Here is a 24,456-nt window from a genome sequence, read left to right as displayed (position 1 = left end):
GAAGGTCCTGTTTCCATGTTCTGGAACTCGATGATCTCCTGCAAACTCTGTTGACATCACATTGATTGAGCATTTAATCATATTAACCAATTTCCATAGACAACAGGCAAGGAAGTAAAAAAGAAATTTTCTGGTCAATATTTAAACATTGTACTAAAATTGTAGAATACATATCTGTCTTTGTGCTATCACAACCATTTTTAATCTATTTTAGGACATAAAGTTGTCTGCCAATAATCATCTCTTACCTGACATAGATGAACCATGAATGATCATGTGTCATCTTGTCATCTTTTACTCATCAATAATGATAGAATCAATAATGGTTTGGAATCATCATTATTTGTCATAGAAGAGGAATTCCTATCCATTGCCATCATCTGTCCCTTTTAAGATAATTAATAAACTATCTTATAAAGGATAGACAATGGCAATAGTTCTATCACGTATTATCTTTATCTATTACTAATAATGTTGTCTGCTATAGATGATGCATCCATCCTCATTTATAATCTATCAATATACGTCCATCATATGCCATATTTGTTCAACTATTTTCAATCTTATTATTATAGAGGAGAAAGTAGCTATTTATCATATACCATCATTTAACATTGATAATCACTTCATGATCTGTTACCTGTTACTTCAGATCATAACTTCTTATTTCTCTCATTTATCATTGATTATTGACCAATGATCATAACTTAGGAAGAAAATGAAACTGATTGAGACTGGGAAAGAATGTGCTAGGTTCATGATTACGATTACTAAAACCGACTTACAGATTTTTCAAAATTTAGTCCACTCTTCTAAATGACTCATTCAGCAATTGTAACCATTTTATGTGAAAGGCAGTGTAACAAGAAGAATGATATAAATGAATAATGGTAACCTTATGGAGAAAAGTGGATGGTGGTGAGAATTTTGTACAAAGAATTTGATAAGGTAGAACAAATGAATAATATAATAGTGCAACTCAATAAATGAATTCATGAAATTATAATAATGGAATAATTGATGATTATAAATGAATAGAATTTCAGAATTTATTGTCATGAACATGTCACGAAATTTGTTGCTTTGCGGCAGCATTACTGGTGCAAATATTGCTATAAATTAGTTTTAAAAATACATTAGTGCAAAAGAAGAGAAAGTGAGGTTGTGTCTGTGGTTCATTGACTGTCCAAAAATCTGATGCTGTTGTGGAAGAATCTCTTTTTGTATTGTAAGGTTTTCGTCTTCAGGCTCTTCTACCTCCTTCGTGATATTAAGAGGGTTGTAATGGTCCTAGAGAATAGAGTCTGCTTTCTGAAGACACCGTCTCTTGTTAATATCCTGAATTGAATGAAGAATGATGCCCATGCTGGTGCTGGCTGGGTTCACAATTCTCTGTGTAATCTTTTCCTCTCCGTGCATTGGTACCTCAATATCAGTCAATGATACAACCAGTCAGAATGTTCTCCTCAGTACACCTGTATAAATTTGCAAGAATCTTTGTTAACATACAAAAACTCTTCAAACTCCTCATGAAGTATAACCACTGGTGAGCCTTCTTCGTGATTGCATGGTCATGGAGGCTACAGGATAGATAGAACATTATAGCACAGAAACAGAGCCCTTTGAGTCTATACTGAACTTTTTTTTTCCAAGTCACACCCACGTGCACCCAGTTCATAGCTCTCTATACTTCTCTCATCCATGTACCTGCCCAAATTCTTCTTAAATGTTAAAATTGAGCTTGCATTCACCACTTCAGCTAGCAGGTCATTCCACACTCCCACCACTCTCTGTGCTGAGAAGTTCCCCCTAAAATTTTCACCTCTCACTCTTAACCCCTCTCATCTGTTTTGTATCTCATGTATCCTCAGAACTTCAGAGATGTTGACACCCAGGAACTTGAAATTCTTAACACTTTTCATTGCTGACTCCTGGAATAAGGACTGGTTTGTGTTCTGATTTCCCTTCTTGAAGTCAACAATCAGTTCCTTAGTTTTGCTAATGTTGAGTGCAAGTTTGTTGTTGTTACACCACTCAACCAGCTGATCTATCTTACACCTATACACTTACTCATTGCTATCTGTGATTCTACTGATATTGGGAAATTAATAGATGAATTTGAATTGTGGCCAGTCACACAGTCATAGGTGTAGAGTGACTAGAGCAGTGAACTAAACACATATCTTTGAGCTGCACCTGTGTTGATTATCGGTGAGAAGGAGATGTTTCCAATTTGTATGCAATGTGGTCTTCCAATGAGGATTTCAAGAATCCAGATACAGGAAGCTGAGGTTTGAAGCTTGTTGACCAGTACTGAGGGTATGATGATGAGATGTTTCCAATTTGTATGCAATGTGGTCTTCCAATGAGGATTTCAAGAATCCAGTTACAGGAAGCCGAGGTTTGAAGCTTGTTGACCAGTACTGAGGGTATGATGATGTTGAATGCTGAGCTGTAGTCAGCAAAAAGTAGCCTGATGTACTGTACATGTTGCTGTTGTCTAGATGATCCAGAACTGAGTGGAGAACCAACGAGATTGCAACTGCTGTGGAGCATTTGTGGTGGTAGGTGAACTGCAGTGGGTCCAGATCTTAGGTACGAGTTCATTCTGGCCATGTCCAACCTATTAAAGCATTTAATCACAGTAGAAGTTAGTGCTACTGGGTGATAGTCATTGAGGCAGCTCACTCTACTCTTCTGAGGCACCTGGATGATTGATGCCCTTTTGAAGAAGGTGGGAATGTCTGACTGCAGCAATGAGAGATGTAAAATGTCTGTGAGCACTCTACCTAGTTGGTTGGCACAGATCTTCAGAACCTTGCCAGGTATGCCATCAAGGTCTAATTACTTGCGAGGGTTCATCCTCTTGAAAGATGTTCTGACATTGGCCTCAGAGACAGATATCATAGGATTGTCATTTTCTGCAAGGATTCACATCGGAATAGATGAATATAATTATAAATGATGGTATAACTGATTTTAAATAAATATGATGTTGTAACTGAATGAATTTGTGAATCAATGATGGTAAAGATGAATTAATTTATGAAGTGGCACAGTTGGTGTAGCGGTTTGCACAACATCTTTATAGCGCCAACGATCAGGACTGGGGTTTGAATCCCTCGCTGTCTGTAAGGAGTTTATACATTCTCCCCATGTCTGAGTTTTTTTTCCCAGGGGGTTCTGGTTTCCTCCCACTGTTTGAAACATGCCAGGTTAATTGGGTATAAATTGGGCAGCATGGACTTGTTGGCCAAAATGCCCTGTTACTCTGCTGTATGTCTAAATTTAAATTTAAAATTTATAATGGAATGATTTGTAGAATAGCTGAAGAAATGGATGAGTGTTATAACTGAATGATAAAGAAAAATATAATGTAATGGATGTAAGGGAGTAGCCAAAGAATAAATAATGCAGCATTACCATAATAAATAATATTCTGTTACATAATTTTTTCATTCATTTTGACATTTTGCCAGAATACACATTCAGTTCCTGCATTATTTATTCTTTGGCTACTCCCTTACATCCATTACATTATACTTTTCTTTATCATTCAGTTATAACACTCATCCATTTCTTCAGCTATTCTACAAATCATTCCATTATGCCATGGATTAATTGCCTCTAATTGAACAAATTAGAACAATGCAACTAAATAAATGATGTACAAGTGAATGTCTGTGAATGATTGAATGTGTGAAAGAATGTGTAGTAAATGAATTATACTTTAATTGATAAAAGTACAGTAGTCTCCCCCTTATCCATTGGGGGTATGTTCCAACCCCCAGTGGATGCCTGAAACTGTGTATAGAGCCAAACCCTGGATATATTATGTTTTTTTACCCCAGACATAAACTCCTTATGATAAAGTTTAATTTATAATTAGGCACAAAAAGAGATTAACAACAATAACTAATAAAAAAAGTCAAACAATTTTAATGATATTTTTAAAAAAAGGGTTACTTGAACACAAGCACTGCAATACCACGACAGTCGATCTGAATATGATCTAAACTCCATTTTTGGACTGCTTGAAACCACTGAAAGCAAAACCACAGATGGAGGAACCACTGTATTCTTTTAGACATATAGCACGGTAACAGGTCATTTGAACCCATGAGCCTGTGCCACTCAATTACACCCAATTAACCTACAATCCCCCCAGTATGCTTTGAATGGTGGGAAGAAACGGGAGCCCCTGGTAAAAATCCACTCATTCATTCATTTCCACGACTTCTGTTGTACCTGCTGCACTGCTTATGGATGGAACCCTTGCAGCTTCTGGTCGCGACTGTGCATCTGTGGTGCTTATTACATGGCCATACACACAAAAGCCCGTTAAATTTTAAAAAAAGTTTGAGGGTTTTTGAAAAGTTCGGATTCTCGGGTGGTCCGGATTTCTGGACTTCTACTATAATTAATATTATAATTGAAGAGGTGAATCCATGTGAATATAACGGGGGTGGTGACATTTAAAGAAAAGTGACAGAATGAGAGCAAGAAATATGAATAATATTATTAAAAATGTAATTAAATAAATAAATGATAGGCATTGTAAATGAATGCATGAATTTAAACATATGGGGTACTGGGCCATTTAATCGATCAGTTGATCAAAGCCACCTGCTAGGTAAGGCTATCAGAAAAGGGTTCACAATAATTTGGTTGGTTTATTTCAATTCCAAATGTACTTAACCTGTTGTGGGGATGGGAGTGGTGTTGAATGCATACCATGAGATCTCCAAGACTTCCTTCTTTTCTTTGGCTTGGCTTTGCGGACGAAGATTTGTGGAGGGGTAAATGACTACGATTCACATAGTCTGTAATGATCTCGGTTGTACGCATAACCAGCAGAGTAACTTCTACCTTTCCTCATCCCAGACTTTGTGAGCTCCCTGGTACTCAGCCTCCTGATACCCACTTCTTCTGTCAGAAGAATGGTCCTCTGCTTCTTCAGACCAGCAGTGAGCAAGTACCTGGTGGGCGGAGTGCACTGGCACGACTTGGGGGGTGGGGTGCAGGCCCCACTGGATGACACCAGCAGAAAGGTGTGACACCAAAATGACTGTCTATACATTTTTTATTCAGTGTTTCAGCATAAATTTATTATTAAACCATCCCTGTACTTAGTTATAGCAACAAAACCATTTTTTTGTAAGCCCAGCTTACATGTATCAATATTCCTACAAAGCTAAAACTCTATGCAAAATGTACTCTTGTAATTTGTTTACTGACTTTGCTCGGTGGGCGTCGGACACATCCCGGGTTCATTTGGTGGGCGCGGCCATCTTCGTTCTTGTGCGCACGCGCGAGCTCCAGGAGCATGCGCAGAGCGGCGAGAGCATGCGCAGAGCGGCGAGAGCAGGCACGGTGGGGTCAGAGGCAGGTGCAGACTATATGATATCCGACAACGTGGCAGCAGCAGGAGGGTGAGTGAGAAAACGCTCATAATTTTCCTTCACTGCTTTCAAGGTATCCCAAGAGTTTAATACAGATGCTATTGGAAGGTTATACGGGTGTTATTTATGGATATTTCATCGAACATTAAAGAAGATTAAAAACAAGTTTATGTGTTCCAATAAAGGATTGGAAAATATCTGGACGTGTATTGGAACTAAATGAAAACGCGTCACAAATAGTGTCTCACCTAGCCGCCAAGCGAAATTGCTATTCTTCTAATGTGCTCTGGTCAGAGCCCTCCCCCCTCCCTCCTCTCCCCTCCCCTCCTCTCCCCACCCCCTCCTCTCCCCCTCCCTCCCCCCCCCTCCTCTCCCCCTCCCCTCCTCTCCCCCTCCCCTCCTCACCCCTCCCTCCTCTCCCCCTCCCCTCCTCTCCCCCTCCCCTCCTCTCCCCCTCCCCACCTCCCCCCACCCCACCCTCCCCCCCCTCCTCTCCCTCCCCCTCCTCTCCCCTCCCTCCTCACCCCTCCCCTCCTCTCCCCCTCCCCTCCACCCCTCCCCACCTCTCCCCCACCCCTCCTCTCCCCCTCCCCACTCCCCCTCCCCTCCTCTCCCCCTCCCCACCTCACCCCACCCCTCCTCTCCCCCTCCCCACCTCTCCCCCACCCTCCTCTCCCCCTCCCCTCCTCCCCCCTCCCCCCTCTCACCCCTCCCCTCCACTCCCCCTCCCCTCCTCTCCCCCACCCCTCCTCTCCCCCTCCCCTCCTCTCCCCCTCCCCTCCTCTCCCCCTCCCCTCCTCTCCCCTCCCCACCTCTCCCCTCCCCTCCTCTCCCCCTCCCCTCCTCTCCCCCTCCCCTCCTCTCCCCCCCTCCCCACCTCTCCCCCTCCCCTCCTCACCCCTCCCCCTCCTCCACCCCCCTCCCCTCCTCTCCCCCTCCCCTCCCTCCCTCCCCCTCCCCCTCCCTCTCCCCTCCCCTCCTCTCCCCCTCCCCTCCTCTCCCCCTCCCCTCCTCTCCCCCTCCCCTCCCTCTCCCCCTCCCCTCCTCTCCCCCTCCCCTCCTCTCCCCCTCCCCTCCTCTCCCCCTCCCTCCTCTCCCCCTCCCCTCCTCTCCCCCTCCCCTCCTCTCCCCCTCCCCTCCTCTCCCCCTCCCCTCCTCTCCCCCTCCCCTCCTCTCCCCCTCCCTCCTCTCCCCCTCCCCTCCTCTCCCCCTCCCTCCTCTCCCCCTCCCTCCTCTCCCCCTCCCTCCTCTCCCCTCCCCTCCTCTCCCCTCCCCTCCTCTCCCCCTCCCCTCCTCATCCCCTCCCCTCCTCTCCCCCTCCCCTCCTCTCCCCCTCCCCTCCTCTCCCCCTCCCCTCCTCTCCCCTCCCTCCTCTCCCCTCCCCTCCTCTCCCCCTCCCCTCCTCTCCCCCTCCCCTCCTCTCCCCCTCCCTCTCTCCCCCTCCCCTCCTCTCCCCCTCCCCTCCTCTCCCCCTCCCCTCCTCTCCCCCTCCCCTCCTCTCCCCCTCCCCTCCTCTCCCCCTCCCCTCCCTCTCCCCTCCCCTCCTCTCCCCTCCCTCCCTCTCCCCCTCCCCTCCTCTCCCCTCCCTCTCCCCCTCCCCTCCTCTCCCCCTCCCTCCTCTCCCCCTCCCCTCCTCTCCCCCTCCCCTCCTCTCCCCCTCCCCTCCTCTCCCCTCCCCTCCTCTCCCCCTCCCCTCCTCTCCCCCTCCCCTCCTCTCCCCCTCCCCTCCCCTCCCCCTCCCCCTCCTCTCCCCTCCCCTCCCCTCCTCTCCCCCTCCCCCTCCTCCTCCAACCCTCCCACTCAGCGCCATGAGTCACTGCACGAGGTGACACCAACCCTAGTGATGCCACTGGCAGAGTGTCCAAAGGTATGGTTCTCAGATGCTGGGAAGTTTCTCTGAGCCAGCCCCCTTCCATGGGCTGATAGTTTCAGAAGAGTGACTGACATCTCCAAGACCCCTGAGGCCTCTGTTCACTAAATAGAAATGTATGGAAATAACACAGCTGTGATGACAGATTTCAAATAAAATGAGAAAAGGAATAAAAAAACAAATGTAATTTCAAAGCAGATGACTTTCCTATCAATTCACCCTGGGAAACTCCCATGTGCCATGATGTTTCCATTCTCCTTTTATCCAGCATGTGACTGTGGGACTAATAACTCATTTGGATTTACTTTCAATTTTGCAGCAAGTCTGGTTTCTGGCTTATGCAGGTTAAGATTATGTTAGGGAACCAAGGACAATATTGTAGTATTATATTTGTTAGACAAGTAGACCTATGCCTGTCACATACAGGTCATCCTCGCAAGCAGGTTACCTGCAAAGTTGAAATCATGTCATTCAAGGACGTTTCAAGAATATGAAATGAGCCACTGTTTTAACTGTCTTTTATCCTGTATGAATGGATTGATTTGGATATGCAGTAAAATACCTGTTATCCAAAATCAAAATATTGTGGAAAAACATAGGTAAAACATATGAAGATTTAAAATTCACACCCCCTCCATAGGTCAGTTTGCCAATCCACACAACATGCAATCTCAAACAACTGGCAAATTCATTTATCTGGCATCTACCAATCCCCATAGGTCTCGGATACTATGGGGTTTCACTGAATTTGGAACTTTGGTTTAAGGTTCTGAATCTTTAAAACATTGTGTTTTGGCTTCATCCTTTTTATATTGCAAGAATGAATAATATTCCCAAAGTGAACAAGTTGGCATTTATCCTGTCAGCAAGAGGAGACGGAAATCTAATGATCCAATTCAGCCTTAAAACTTCAAGAATAAGCCTGTTGAACATTTGAACAGTTCTTTAAATGAAAGACCTCATTATAAAACTTTTTGGCTTTGTGAACTATTTTCTTAATTGCACTGTCCCTAGTGACCTATATCCGTCCTTTTTTGGTCACTGTTTTACACTTTATTGGAAAAGAAAAAATGGTTAAGGGCAAATTGTAATTCCCTGATGCGATTTCAATTTTAACCTAGTCTGCTAAATGTCATGGCTGTGTTTTCTCGTGGACACTGATGCATGTATCACTAAGAAGTATAACTGAAATCATTGCAGCATTCATTTAACTTCTCCCGGCACTAATTTGTTTTTGCAATGAAGCTGATGTGATCTTTGGGCTGGATGGCAGGGATCATGGACAGCAACAAATGTCATATTAATTGTGACAATTTAGCTTTGTAATTTTTGAAAACATGAAATCTGCTTTTATTGAAGTTAATTTAAAAGGTCAATTCTGCCTTATTGGGAAATAATCAGGCTCACAGTATCTACATTAACACTTTGATGTAACTCACGCTCTCCTCCATCTGCCATCTATTCTCATGCTCCGGTAACTCTAACAATTCCAAAACTTGGCCTTCATGTCCTGCCCTGCGTTATATTACACTCTTCAATCTCCCCCATTTTATTGATCTGCCTTACATCTTGGTCGCTCCCAAAACATTGCCCCTTATTTACAAATCTCTCCTCAATGTTATCCCATCCTGCCCCAGAACACATTCTTCAGACCTGAACACATCCTATTTCTCCACTCGAAAGCTTTCCAGTTTCTCCCCATTCTTTCAAACTTCCTCAGAATGCTTCTTTACTGATGCATGTTATACAGTGCAGTTTTACATTGTGCTGGCAGAACAAAAGTAGGCCATTCAAGCAATATCTCGATGAAAGATTTTATGCAAGACGGAGATTTCCTCTCACCTTATAAACATATCAATTCAGCCCTATGTTATTTCTTACCTCCTGAACTTTTGGAAGTTTTCCCTTAAATTTATCTATGCTGTTCTGCTGAACTCCTTTATATGTTAATCAGTTTCTTCTTCTGAGTGAAGGAATTTATTCTACATTCCTTATGGGATTTGCTATTAACTATATTGTTAATCAACTCCATCAGGGACACATTTAAGGACTCTTACTTTTGCATTTTATTGATTTTTTTGCTCTCTGTATTGCACAGTCAGTTTCTTTAAATTTCTTTATTTGTTTACATATGTACATTGTGAACAGTTTTTGTTTACACTACCCATAAGTGGTAGTTCTGTTTTGCCCTCAGGGCTGTATATGGTTTATATTTATATATAGGTCTAGATGTTACTATCCCTGATGTTTCAGTTTTGGGTCGACTGATCCTCTCTCATTGAGTTAGTGCAGTTGGTTGCCTCAATTGCAATAATGGACAATGACCACGGGGGAATATTAACTGGTATCGGACATGTCTTCAGTTGTATTCTCTGGTATCATTGGGTGCTTTGGCCTTTTAAATACAAGATACCCTCTGCCAAGGCAGGTCCACCACAGACTGATCAGACCTGGATGTGTGTCCCGTATCCGTTTATTCTAGTGGACATTTGGAGCCCAGATAGGATCCCTCCTTTATAGCCAGAGCCAGTGACTGCTCATTTCAGCTGAGTCGGAGAGGGATTTAATTACCTTTCTGAGGGCCTGTCCTGAGATTCCTACTTCCCTCAGAAGCTTGGTTAGGGATTTGGTGACAAATTCTCTACAACCGACTTCAACCGAACACCCCCTCACTTTCCAGCCTTGCTCTTCTGCTTCTGTGACAAGATTAGAATAGCGTGGTGCTTTCCATTCTTGCTCTTCATCCATGGTACCCTCCCAAGGAAGGGTCAGCTGAAGAATGAAGACAATCTGCTGAGAGCTGGACCAGAGTACCTGATCTGGTCTCAGGTTGGTGCTGGCAATTTTCGGTGGAAAGATGAGTCACTGACTAAGGTCTAGAAGCAATTTCCAGTCTCTGGCTGTGTTCAGTTGGCCTATGTTTCAGAGTGAGGAGTATTGGGTCCTGTGACTTATTCCCTCCTGAAATAAAGGTTTTAGGCATGGGAGGGTGTTTGGGTTTTGAGTGTTCGACGACAGGGCATTCAAAGCTTTTCATTTTTCTTCAAGTTCAGCTACTAGACATCTCAGTACTTGTTTGTGTCACCAGGTATATCGGCCTTAGGTGAGACTGACATTTTACCCACCAAAATGTGCTTGAGGGTAGCAGGAACTATGTAAAGGGGACATGCTGGTTCCTCTCCCAACCACAAATTTAGGTTTGTGGGAAAGGGCAGGACATCATATATGTCTGTGATAATAAAGCTTGTTCTGTTTGACTCTTTATTCTACAGCTCCTTTTTTCAATGCCTTCCCATCTTGTCCATTGCCCTTGGTTTGGTTGAGATATGGCTTTGCTTCTTGTCAGTGCATTTCCTCCACCCTCCACCACCAGCTCTTGACGTTCAGAAGGACTTGCTTTCTGCTGGGGGGGGGGGGGGGTGTTCTTTGTTTCTAAGCCAAAGCGCCCTCTATCTTGTTGTCTATAAGCCAGTGTGTCCTAGAGTCAAAGTGCTGATTTTGCATTCTGAAGTGCTGCAGCTGGTGTCCATTTTCTGCCTCTTGATAAGGCTGGGGCAGCACCTTTTATCCACAGGTTCAGTGATTCTCTGAGCATCATCTCCAGCCTCTCTTTGGTACATTTGTTTTCTTCCACAAGGCTAGATCATGCTAATGACAGGATCCATCCCCATAAAGCCCTACTCTACTAAGAGATCTGGGTAGACCAAGCCACTTCCTCTTTTGAGAGCTAATCAATCTCTCCATTTTTCCAATGTTTGTTAAGATGCTTTGTATATTGTTAATGGCTGCATGAGTCATGGTAGCAGGCAAAACTGGAGACGCTACACCTTTAGCTTCCCTTGGAGAGCAGTGTTGTTAATTTGCTTAAGGCCACCAAGTATATCCTGGGTGAGTTGGTTAAATTGCTCAGTGTCATTTAGGGTTGTATTATACCAATGTCCAAGGCTTTTTATTGTTTTTTCTGAGACAGTTGACATTGGTTTTTCATTACTGCAAAACCTTTCATCTGCAACCCTGCTCTAGACAATGGAAATACTCTGATATTTGCTTGGTTTAATTTCCATTCATGCTCATTTGATGTTGTTGTGAAGCTTATTGAGGAGTCGCTTAGTGCATGGTTTTGTTGTGGTTAATTGGTCAAGTCATCCATGTTTGCTCATATTGAAGGAAGACTTACCCCACTCTTCAGGCGCTTCCCTCCTACCACCAACGTGATGCACGGACAATGAGGTCTATTGCCATCATGAAAACCGGGGAGGAGATGGTGCAACCTGCATTACGCCTATTCTGAGTGCTGCCAAACAGTGGTGTATTCCTGTTTTGTAATGGAGAACTGGAGATCCTGAAAATACACTTGGGTGAGATGTGTGAAGGCCTCTGGAACCTTGAAGATGTTGAAGGTTGTCTAGAGCATCTTATGAGGAATTGATCCAAAGGCATTGGATAAATCTAAAAATACTATGTGTAAGTCTTTGTTTTCCCTCCAGGCTAGTTGTATGTGATGCTAGTGTGTTCTAAGCATCGAGAATCCCCACACCCTGCCTTCTGCACTGTTGTATCAGCAAACCTATTGTTTACCAGATATGTTCTGAGTCATTGAGCCACAACACTGAAGAAAATCCTTCCTTCCATGTTCAGAAGATTGATCTGTCAGAATTGACTGATGGCTGAGGAGTTCTTAAGGAATCAATATCCCTCCTGCTCTCTGCCATGCCATAGATACTCCATCCCACTCTCATCAGATTCCAAAGGAATTTCAGGATGTCAAGGGTGTTCTTATAGACCCTGTGTAAAATTCCATTGAGCCCTAGGGCTGATGCTGTTCTCACCTGCTTTCCCCATTATCTTCATCTTTTTACATGTAAGAGACTTCTCGTGTAGCTGATGTTCTTGTTGATGAATTGGTGGCATGTCAGGAGGAATGTTAATTGGATCATTCCTCGGCCTATCTGCATGGGTATTCCTCAAGTTTCTCATTGCCACTCTGAATGCCCCACCCTTTTCTACACTGCTGAGCTTGTAAGGATCTTTGTAGAAGTTTGCTCTTGCCCGATCTTTCTTTCTCTGCTGCCTTCTCAGGCACTCTGCTCTTTGGAGAGTGGAAAGACGTTTCTTTATTTTTTTCTTGTAACACATTGATTCCTCCCTTTTCCTCTTCTGACGCCTTTTTCTATTGTTTACTCAGTTGCTGTCTTTCTCTTATGAGTCTTTTGATTTCCTGTTGCCTTGATTTGAGCTGACCTCTTTCCTCTTTCTCTTTTCCCTCACTCCAAATCTCTCCACTTCATAATTGTATATGATGTTTCTCATCTTTTCCAGTTTCTTTTACGCACATCCTTTAATCCCCTATAATAAGTGAACAAGATCTGTGTCAATGGATTCCTTTCTTGACTCTTTCAGGACTTGGGCCACAATATTTTTAGTTTGCACCCATCGATCTTCCTTTCGATTGCTGGTTTTGGTCGGTTGGACTTGAGACACCTAGTTGTTGCTGGGTCTGCAATTGTTTGAGTTTCGCTTGCAGTTCTCCTGCTACTGGGTTTCAGCTGACTGATTTGCCCTACTTCTTAGAAAGAAAAGGTCAATGTGAGGTCCCTCATTAAAATCAATAAGGTGCACAAGTTGGAGTCTTTAACTAAGTCCCTGATTGAGTTTGTTGTTGAGGAGTCTGATGGTGGAGGGTAGCAGCTGTTCCTGAACCTGGTGGTGTGAGTCTTGTCGCACCTAGACCTCTTTCCAGATGGCAGCAGCGAGATCAGAGTGTGTGCTGGGTGGTGTGGATCCTTGTTGATTGCCTTTGTTCTCTGATGACAGCGTTCCCTGTAGATGTTCTCGATGGTGGGAAGAGTTTTGCCTGTGATGTCTTGGGCTGTGTCCACAACCTTTTCCAGGATTTACACTCAGGGGTATTGGTGTCTTTCATACCAGACCGTAATAATGCATGCAAAATGATGAAGAATCTTACATGATGAGTAGCTCTGGGTGGAAGTTCCCTTTGGTGGACCTGTTGAGGATTAGAGATCACGTATAAAATAAAGGAGGAAAAGTGGAAAACCTTTGATTTAGTGCGTAGTTAGAATCGGGAACACCAATATGGTGGAGGAAGATGCCTGTTATAGCTTTCAAGAGGGAATTCAGTAAACACAGTGGAAAAATGTTTAATAGGCAATGGAAAAAGGCCAGGGGTTAATGGAGCTCGTGAGTTGCTCTGGTAGAAAGCTCGTATGGAGACAGTGGGCTGAAATACTACTTTATGTGTTGAAAGCACTTGATAATTCTTTGAAACTTGTCAGTTATTGAGTCATTTATTATTTAAAACAGTTCTTCAACAAAGGTGAGCAGTAACAAATTTTCTTATATCCTAACAAAATTCAACATCCTGCTCTCTCAGTGCCACAATTCCTATTCATGGGCTGGAAGGTGATGAGCTTCAACCTTGAAGAACGCTTCAAGCTTATTTTTAAATCTATTATTCAATCCAGTACTCCAGCTACTTAATTAATGAAATGCAGTTTTATCTCTTTCTGCTTTTAAAGCTTTGGACTGCTGTTAAAACTATCATAATGCGTTTAAACATGTTCTTACTTCAGGTTGATGTGAGTTCTTTCAATGTCTTGTAAATGCTTATAATATGAATTTGAAGACAAGAACCTAGTGGCACAAGGACAGATTCTTCCCCTCTAACATCAATTTCCTGAATGGGCAATTAATTATAGACACTACCTCACTTTCTCCTATTTTCTTGCACTATTTATTTATATTTGAAATCTCCTTTACATGAAAAATCATACTCCACTATTGAAGACACAAGGGATTGCAGATGCTGGATTCACCAATGGTCTCTTTCCCTCCATGGTGGCATCTGACTCACTCCACCAGTTATTTTCATGTTCCACTATTACCTGTCTTCTCTCTATCCTCTTAGATGCTGTCAGAAACAACCCCCCCCCCAACAATGGGTATATTCAATATGTTTTATTGTTCTTTCCACTCCATCCCAGATGATCATTATTTTCAGCATTCATTTCCACCATTACTTCAACATCTTGAGTTTCAAAGGGATGAGAATGTTATGTAAATTCATTGTTATTGATCAGAGTGAAGGTCCCAGCTGTGATTGATGAGATTAATATTTTATTTTGACACCATTTGTCAGGCCCATTGAAAAGACTATAAGAGCAGCCACAAATTAGTTCTTAAGAAGCAATGCGTACAACATCATATTCAATGTTTGACAGTGAGTTACAAATCTGCTTCAAAGGGATCATGAAACATCAAGAAATAGAAATATTCATAATGATATTATTGCTTATCTCAAAATGAAGCCCACAAAGGCAACAGGAAGATCTTTATTTTTAAAAATGGCAACTAAAATAATTCTACCCCTATGTTTAGACAATAGAAAGGAGAGTTCAATTCATCATCCATTATATGGTATAAATGATGGGCAAATATTTAATACTCAATCCACAATCTAGAGGGAAAGTGAGGTGTCATTTGTCAGATTCCTGTCAAGAAAACCGGAATAGTAACAGCTTGAATTATTAACCACTGTGCAACCATAGCTAGTTCATTGTCATCATTTGGCTGGGAGATCTCACTTCTTTGAGGCACTGGTTACTGTGTATATGTAAATTCAATTTCCATGCCATGCATGAATTTCTAACATTTTTCCTACTTATCCGGAATTCAAGCAACCTGCAGATTTATGCAGTCAGCAAAAAAAAAATCACGGAAAATAAATAGGTTAAAAACGAATACTTTTAAAATTGGCGCCCCCAGCGATTAGTTCACCACTCCACACACAACTGCAAAATTCACTTAGCTGGCATCTAACAATCTCCATATGCGCCGCATACTGTATTTCAATTTGAGTGGGCGGAAGTTGAATGTTAAAGCCTTGGTCCATGTCTACTTGGACCAGGTATTGAGTGAGCTTCAGGAGTCATTGGAAACTATGAAGCCACTGTTAGCAATTCTTTTTACATTTTAATCTCACGGGGCAGAAGGAGATTTTGGAGAAGAACATTCCCTCAGGAAGATCATTCCCTCAGGCCCACACCATTTTCTGCTGAGGACAGGAAATAGCTGCTGTTCCACCCAACCTGATTCAGTATGCATCCCAGATAAAATAGTGATGTCCATTTACTGGTGCAGGTAATCTGCATTTTGTTGATGCAAAATTTATAATCAAGAGGGACAACTACATAAATAATGCTCATGCAATGAAGTAGAGGTACCTTGAAATGCAATTAAATCCAACAAAGATTGATCATTCAGAAAAGCTTAAAGTAACCCTAATTGATGACTGTGCCCTTCTAACGTCAGATACTAATAATCAGTTGAGAAAAAAACCATATCAAATCATGATCTTCCTAACCATCGAGTCCAACTATCACTCCACATCATTACAGAAACTTGAATGTCTTAAAATGTCCCTCAAGTTCATTTTCAAACATTGGAATCAGTGCCAGCCTGCAACACCTGTCACAACTGAAATCACATCCAAGTCCCTAATTTGAATCACTATACTTCAATTTTAAATGGGACTGGGTGCATCTCAAAATCCAGGCTGCAGATTCCTGGACATTGGCTCGAGGGAGCTGAAGGGATGTCAGATATTGGAACTGAGATTTGAGAAGGAGGGCAAGGGTGCTGAAGGCTTCCCGAGTGTGTCAGAGGCTTGGATCTGGAGCTCGGGATGCCCATTGTTTGGGCAGATCTGTGTGGCTGCAGAGGTTGCGGGAGTTGCTGTGGGTGAAACCATGAGCACTCAGTGAATCTGAAGAGATTGTCTTTATCTGACTGTAAGGGGTATTGGGCAATTTCTGCTGGTGATTAATTTTTGTCTGCTAATGGCAGACTAAAGGCAATTTTGTGAAATTTTTAATTCAAAAAAAATTTAAAATAGACATACAGCACGGTAACAGGACATTTTGGCCCATGAGTCCATGCCACCTGATTTACATCCCGGGTACATTTCGAACAGTGAGAGGAAACAGCCCCTGAGGAGAACGTAGAAATTCCGTACAGTCAGCGCGGGATTCAAGTCCCCATCATGATTGCTGGTGTTGTAAAAGTGTGGAGCTCACTGCTGGTGTTTTCTTATATGACAATAAATGAATCTTGAATCTTCTGATTTTCTTTCTTATATCGATATCTGCAACTCTTGAAATAAACCACAATGTGTTAAAAAGTCCAACAACATAAACTTCAACCTCCATACTCTTGGACAGGAGAAGATTCAAGGTGAAGCCAGGTCTGAGGGTGATGTACAAAGAAATGTCAATCTGAATAGCATTTATCCTGCTTGCTGCGGGAAATGACTTTGATGGCTTTAGCACATTAACTTCTACAACTTAGATCTTGTTCTCATTTGATTTTGTCATCAATATTTTATCTTTTTATGCCTGTTAACTCATCGAAATCTTTGAACATGTAGTAAGCACTTGGAAGACACTGTTTTTGAAAAGGGCAAAATGATTAAAATTCAGAAGCAAAGCTGAACCAGAGAAGTTTCACATTTAACTTACTGCTCAGCACAGTGAATTGGAAAGGGCTTTGTGCTGGTGAACAAAATAAACACAACATTTTTCTTGCAACGAGAGACAAATGTTATCCTCCTCTATGTCCGAGGACTGGGAAAGTCTCAATGCACAATGTTGTCCAATTGCAGTTAATCCTCTCTTTCTCTTTCTGATCCACCTCTTGTCCTCACATTTTTGCTACCTTTCCTCCCCTTCCCCCCCCCCCCCCATCACCTATTTTCATTGCCATCCATATCCTGGTTCCATCCACTGACAAACCCACACACTTCCTCTCTCCCATCCAGTTCATTCCGCCCTTGAAATGTTCGTAGTTTTGATTTTTGAGATTCTCTTTTTCTCATTGCGTCCCCTGTTCCAGCTTCCTTATGTGAGTGAGCAGTCCTTTTTGTGTTTCTCTGCCAGACAGGACAATCCGATGCTTGTGGTTTCAATGTTGGTGTCAATGTGGAATCTTTGAATCTCTTTTTCTATCCATCAATTGACGGTTTGCCCCCAATCAGCTCTCAGTACGGTAGCTGCTTGGGTATTCTGACATCAAATATTCTACTAACATAATCTGCCGAACTGATCTGTAGATGCTAAGAAGGTTTGTCTCGGATGAAATCTCTTGCGGCTTGAAGTGAAGCATTCCTTGTGGTCCTTTGCAAATAGTTAAGCTGTCTGGCCCGTCTGCTGTGCACCGTCCACGCCTCGCAGCAAGCACAGAATAAAGCGAATTTGACAACATACTACTCCTTCAGCTTGGTCTTCAAGCCGACTCCCTTCACTTCTGTGCTTTATTCAGTTTTCCATCAAGTCATGTGAAATGATTGCAAGTTGCCTTAAATTAAATTAAATTAAATTTTTTTCCCCAAAATTTAGACTTACAGCATGGTAACAGGCCCTTCCAGCCCACGAGTCTGTGCCGCCCAAGTGCACCCAATTAATCTAAAGCCCCAGTACGTTTTTGAACGGTGGGAGGAAACCGGAGCAGCTGGAGAAAACCCATGCAGACACAAGGAGAACTTATAAACTGCTTACAGCCGTCCTGGGTTCAAACCCGGGTTTCTAGCACTGTAACAGCATTGCGCTAGCCATGCTACTCACCTACCTACAGTAGGTGAAGGTAGGTTTCAAAGCACATCAATAATGTTCACTTTAGTCTTCTCTTTCTGCTCAACTGTCAATTAGATGAGGTACCAATATAGAGTAACAGTAGAAATGGCAGCCTGAGCTTTTAAAACAATGGCTGGAACATCAGAAAACTTTGGAGTGTACTTTCTGTGACACTTTGTTAAATTGAATCTTAGGAATGTTATCAATAAGATTGAAAGAGTGCAGAGAAAATTCACAAGGATGTTGCTGGGACTTGAAGAACTGAGTTATTGGGAAAGTTTGAATAGGTTAGGACTTTATTACCTGGAGCATCGGAGAATGATGGAGTTTTGATAGAGGTATTCAAAATTATGAGGGGTTTAGATGGGGTAAATACAAACAAGCTTTCCCTGCTGAGGTTGAGAGAAACAAGAATGAGATATCATGGGTTCAAGGTGAAATGTTTAAAGGGAACACGAGGGGGAACTTCTTCAATCAGAGGGTGGTGAGAGTACGGAATGAGCTGCCAATAGAGATGGTGGATGCAGGTTTGATTTCAATTTTAAAGAGAAGATTGACAGGTACGTGGTTGGGATGAGTCAGGAGGGGTATGGTCTGGGTGCAGGTCGATGGGACTGGGAAGAATGAATAGCTTGGCACAAACTAGTTGGGCTGAAGAGCCTTTTTCTGTGCTGTCGTGTTCCATGGTTCTATAGTTATGTGCAATTTGCCCTGCACTGATTTGCAGCCATGCTACACCTTCCAATCAAGAGATACAAGCCATTTTCATGTATGAACTGATGCCAGGTATCAGAATCAGAATTAGAATCAGGATTTATTGTCATGAACAAGTCATGAAATTCGGTGTTTTGCGGCAGCGTCACAGCGGAAACACATCTTATAACCATCGTACAACATTTCTATAAAAAATAAAATAACAATAACTATAAAAGTGCAGGAAAAGTAAGGCCATGTCTTTGGTTCATTGATCATTCAGGAATCTGATGGCAGCGGGGAAGAAGCCGTCCGTGTCATTGAGTGCTCGTCTTTAAGCTCCTGTACCGTAGCAGAGTGAAGAGGACGTGGCCCAGGAGGTGGGGGGGGGGGGGGTCCTTTGAAGATGGTTTTTTTTAAACACTGATGCTGAGTTGATAATGATTACTGACAATCCTATACCTGTGTTTAGATGTAATCCAATTGAGCAGCCCTATGACTTCTCAGACCTCTAACTAATTGTTGAAAAATGTGCTCTTTTATACACCTTAATTTAACTGCATCAAACTGCACATCACAAATGAGGCCTCATGATGTACATGTCATTGAATAGTTTATATACAAAAAAGTCTTAGACTTTACTTCAAAGATATTTGCTTAAATAATATGACCTGTCTTGTATTTTATGATTTCCTTTGAGGATTTGTTTCCTGCAGCTTATCTTCATTGTGCCTGATTTCTCCATGATAGTAAATTGATCTCTCTGCTTCTATTTATTAAAGGTGCAATAAAATTTTATTCACAAAATAGCCGTGGAATCGCAGTCATATATTTCCTTGTTTAAACATGTTGTATTGGTAATACTCTTGACATCTGAAACAGAGTCTAAGATATGTTTTCAACTGTCATACCCCACTACTCTTCTGTTTATCATGGTAACTCCATTATTCCAATTTGCAAGAAAATGTGGTATATCAACTCTTCAAAGTCCTCTTCAATACATCTAACAGGAGCTTGAGATGCACAGCGGAACCAAGAATCTCGGATAAATTGCCTCCAGATATAATTCGATGTGCAAGAGCTGAATTTATTAAAAAAAACATTAAATTGGTTTTAAGGAACCAAGTCACTTAGCAGGTTATCTGTTTATGCTTTGAATTAATTGTATTGATCATATAAGCAATTGAAAGTCTTCTTTCAGATGAGGAAGCACATCTTATCAGAAATAAACTGTTTCACTAGGTTTAAAGCAGTTTAACAATATTCAGTGATTATGTTGCAGGCAGAAATTGAGCTCAATTAATTATTTTTATTGGTAATTATTTTTATTGGTGATTTGTGGCTGCAGAACAAACATCATTCTGTTGTGGTTCAGCGTCCAGATTGTTCACTGAAAGGATGGGTATGTGGGACCAGAGGGTTTTTTGTCTTAAGCCTACTTCCTGATGAGTAGTATTTCAGATTCAGCCATTGTAATAGACCTGAAGGTGAATGCTAATAAAAAGGCAAAGGAGGAAAAACCCAACACCCAACCCCAACCAACCAATTTTCCCCTGCAACCGCTGCAACCGTGTCTGCCTGTCCCGCATCGGACTTGTCAGCCACAAACGAGCCTGCAGCTGACGTGGACATTTACCCCCTCCATAAATCTTCGTCCGCGAAGCCAAGCCAAAGAAGAAGAAGATTGATGAATTCCACTGACAAAGCAAATACAGTAAAACCACTGATATCTGGCAACTATGGTAGACGCCGGATAAGTTTATTTGTAGGTTGCTTGAGACTTACTCTTACAATACCCAACTTATACTGCATTAAGAATAAACATTTTAAAGGACAAAAGGCAAAACTACTCTACTGTATTTACAGTGAACAAACTTCACTTCCATGAATATATAAACTTTAAAAGATTTTATTTTCAGTCACATTCTTTGAAAACATTGAACAGCTGCTGTATCTGCAGGTTCTTCCCCCTCCACACAACCGCCCGAAAGACGAACTGTTAACATTATAGGTAATTAACCACACCTTTCCCCCAAGTTTACAGATGAAGACTCTGACCAGGATAACACTTAGCAAGCGTTAAGAGGGTCACCCCAACAGCGAGTGGCCACATCCAGCTCTTCAACCTAGTCGATGCCATTGCTTCCTCACACGTCTTTATTTAAAGCAGCTGCCATGAGCAAAGCACGAATAAAGCCCTCGGCTGGCTGAATATTTGCTCCCATCTTCACCAAAGGTTCATGTGTTACTTCAGAGAACATTTACCTTTACAATTTTAAACACATATTTTACCTATTATTTTATTCTTATTTATTTTAATTTTTAAAATTTTCCTTAATTTTTTTTTCTGGTTGTTTGAATTCTGGATACCAGGGTTTTTACTGTAAACAACAAGGGGATTCAAACAAGGATGTTTATTTTACCGCTCATTGTGCATGGAGTTTCAGTTTAAAATTTTTAAATTTAGACCAACAGCATGGCAACGGGCCATTTTGGCCCACAAGCCCATGTCGCCCAATTACACCCAATTGATGTACAACCCCTGGTATGTTTCAAATGGTGGGAGGAAACTGAAGCCCCTGTAGGAAACCCGTGCAGACATGCGAAGAACGTACATACTCCTTACAGACAGCATGGGATTTGAACACCAGTCCCGATCACCAGCAGTAGAACAGCATTGTGTTAACCGCTTCGTTAACTTTGCTGCCTTTATGTATGTAGATGATGTCATCATGTAAACAAATGTCATTTATCACAAGGAGTATTGTTTCCACTCGATACCCTGTCAAGATCATCTGAAACGATAATAAATAAAACACCATGGACTCACTGAACTGTGGACGCCTCATAATGTGGCGCGGAGTCATATTGCAAATTTCCACCCTGAGCTTGCATATCCCCACCCTGCCAACCATCAAGAATATCTACAGGGAACACGGCCATCAGAGAGCAGCAGCAATCATCAAGGATCCACATCACCCAACACACACTCTGTTCTCACTGCTGCTGTCAGGAAAGGTATAGGTGTCACAAGACTCATACCACCATGTTTAGGAACAATTGTTACCTCTCCACCATCAGCCCATGCATGGTTTTGTGGCTGCAAAAGGTAGTTCAGATCCCTATTGTCACCTCAGGGCTGCAGCACAGTTTCAGCCCATAATACTCCTCATGCACGGGGGCAAACTGCTCTCCTCCTCTTTTTGGTAAGTTATTTTCTCCATCTCCTCTCCCCTATAGTTTTGGATTCCCAGATAAGTGATATTAAAGAAGCATTGTCAAAGATTTCCATTTGAGAATATAATTTCAACTGAAGTGAAGGAAGTTCACGAAAAGCAATTACCAACCAAATCTATCCCCAGTCAATCGCCAACAAACTTGAAGAAGACACACAGAAGCACAGTTAAGAGTATTCGTCAATGTAAAAGAAACAAAAGAAAATATTGAAAATACTTAACTGGTCAGATGGCATGTGGAGGGATTCTTCCCCATGAATGCGTGCTTCTGAATCTCAGTCACAATTAAAATATGTTAACATCAGTTAAAATTCATAGCAGTAAGAAAACCAGCCCTGTATCACAGCGCGATTAAAAAAAAAGAGCGGCTGTTAGAATGCTGTGAGATCAAGAAAGGAGAGTGATGATTTAGAATAGGATCTAGGAAGCAGTGAACAATAGAAACAACCAGGTGACGAAAATATGGTCAGATTGTACAAGGAGACGAAAGGTGTCCAACCATGGTTGCAAGCCTCCACATTTCTCATCCAACTCAATAGGATTTAGACAACTCAACAATACACCAGTAGCTCATTTCATTGTACATCCAAAATGAATGGTCCAAGGAATTGATTTAAATAGAATATTTGAATTGGGATGAAGAATTTACATACAGGAAAGGAGAAACAGAAATGAAAAAGTAATAAAACTATTGTGTCATAGAATCATTGAACATTATAATATGGGATAAAATGGTGGTTATGTAGTGGGCCACTACCTGGGAGGCAACCCAATACACAAAATGGCGGATGAATACAGGGATCTCACAAAGCCCGCGTGGGCTAATTGCCTTTCTCTCCGGCTGACAGCCTGCATGGAGGGAAACAGCCAAAATTGGCCAGAACACCAACCAAAGACAATGGCGGGAAACTGGGCCCAGTGGTGGGAAGCTGGGCCTATATAAGCAAAGGCAGGGAGGTCAATGAAAGCAGTCTTGACTGCAATCACATCGAGTGTGTGTCCTTCTTCAGCTACAGCATTAGATTTCAAAAGGATGGATGAGCAGGGTGGTTACTCACACTTTTTGGAATGCTACCTTATAGATAATAGGTGCTGGAGTAGGCCAATTGGCCAGTCGAGCCAGTACCACCATTTGTCAGATCATGGCTGATCATTTTCTTTCAATAACTAATCCCAACCTTATCCCGATAACCCTTAAACTCCCCTGCCCACCTTTGGTGATAAAGATTAAGCAAATTTAATTGAACGGCAAGGAGACTAACGTGAGAAGATATAAATATTTTGGTATGTATAAAGGTCCCATAAATCTGAAACTTTCAAAACCAACAGGAATATAATTTTGAGAAGTCATGATGTGTTACACCTGCTATTTATGTAATTTTAAAGACATCTTTTTTTTTGGTACATACATTCAAATACTTCCAACCTGAAATCTTACAACTTATGTTGTATCACAATTTCAATTTTCCTAAACTGATAGCTAAAAAAAAAATGACCACGTTAATCTATGAGGACTGGAGCAACATTGCTGTCACTGGGCCAATTTCATCGTCCGCATTACCTAATTATTGTGGTTGAATTCTATTTGAATACAGCAATTTGTCTAGCACTGGGAGCATAATTGACATTTTTGTTACCATTTCATGTATGGGAGAGCTGCTTGATGGTCCCACAGAGTGCGATAATGTCAAGCCATATTACTTCAATTTCAGCTGGAAGAAATGGATGGATACAAAATTTAGACTTGTTTTCCTTAATGCCATTGGGATCATTGCATCCAGTTCGTTCCTGAGCAATTACACCATAAATCAGACACTAAGGTCAATTTTTTTCAAAAATAACAAAATACTAGGTTACAATTTTTGCCTCTTGTTTAGGTGGAGAATGGGTTTGCTGGACTTCAGGATGAATGTCTTCACAGCTTTCTCTGAGCACTGGGTTATTTTGGTGTAGTGGAATTGATTAAACAAAAAAAAAGATATTATAAGCACCGACAGTCTCCATCAATACCGGTGATGGACTCCCTGTGGCCCATTGGCCAAATATGGGCTGTGGAATTGTTCTATCTGGGGCATCCAAGTAAGCCACAGGGAACATGCTCGGTTGGACTGAAGGACAATGCATTCCTGTCAAAAATAGTTGGCCCTGCTCTGACAAATACTTTGACAGCTGGAAAGGGCATAACACACTTTTCTAGGAATCAAAACTGTTTAAAGAGTGAATGTTTGTGAATGGCCTTCATATTGTAGCTAAACTCCATGAGGAGTCCAACATCGGAGTGTAAACAGAATTATAATGATGAGGACTTCTCAAAAAGGTTAGGGATTTTCATATACTGAATTGTCATTTTGATGGAACATGGTATTGGAGGCATGACCTCACTGGACTGGGCAGCCCACCTTCCATCCCTGTAGTTCCACCTCATAAGATGCCTCATAAAGGCTGATAGCCCTAGTTTCCACCCTCCATATCTGCCTTAGACGTTAGCCAGCAGCATGTAGAGGCATGCCGAGGTTTTCTGGTTAATAAAGCCTTTGACTACTCGCTTTGTGACTGTGGATGGTCATTGATTGTACGACTGTCAGCAATGTTTTGGGTTGTCAATCTGCTCT

At 42.0% G+C, this 24,456-nt stretch overlaps 1 long non-coding RNA gene across 1 annotated transcript; it reads left to right on the top strand.

The window, feature by feature from the left end:
• The first annotated feature begins 5,371 nt into the window (after positions 1-5,371).
• On the top strand, positions 5,372-19,021 carry LOC138747419 (uncharacterized). Its single transcript, XR_011347487.1, has 3 exons — positions 5,372-5,432; positions 17,682-17,925; positions 18,892-19,021. It is a non-coding gene; the product is annotated as an uncharacterized lncRNA (long non-coding RNA).
• Positions 19,022-24,456: the final 5,435 nt, after the last annotated feature.

This window comes from Narcine bancroftii, chromosome 12 (genome assembly GCF_036971445.1).
Source record: "Narcine bancroftii isolate sNarBan1 chromosome 12, sNarBan1.hap1, whole genome shotgun sequence".
In the NCBI taxonomy this organism is placed as follows: Eukaryota; Metazoa; Chordata; class Chondrichthyes; order Torpediniformes; family Narcinidae; genus Narcine; species Narcine bancroftii.
The sequence above is the reverse complement of the archived record's forward strand: the minus strand, read 5'-3'. Positions and strand labels throughout refer to the sequence as shown.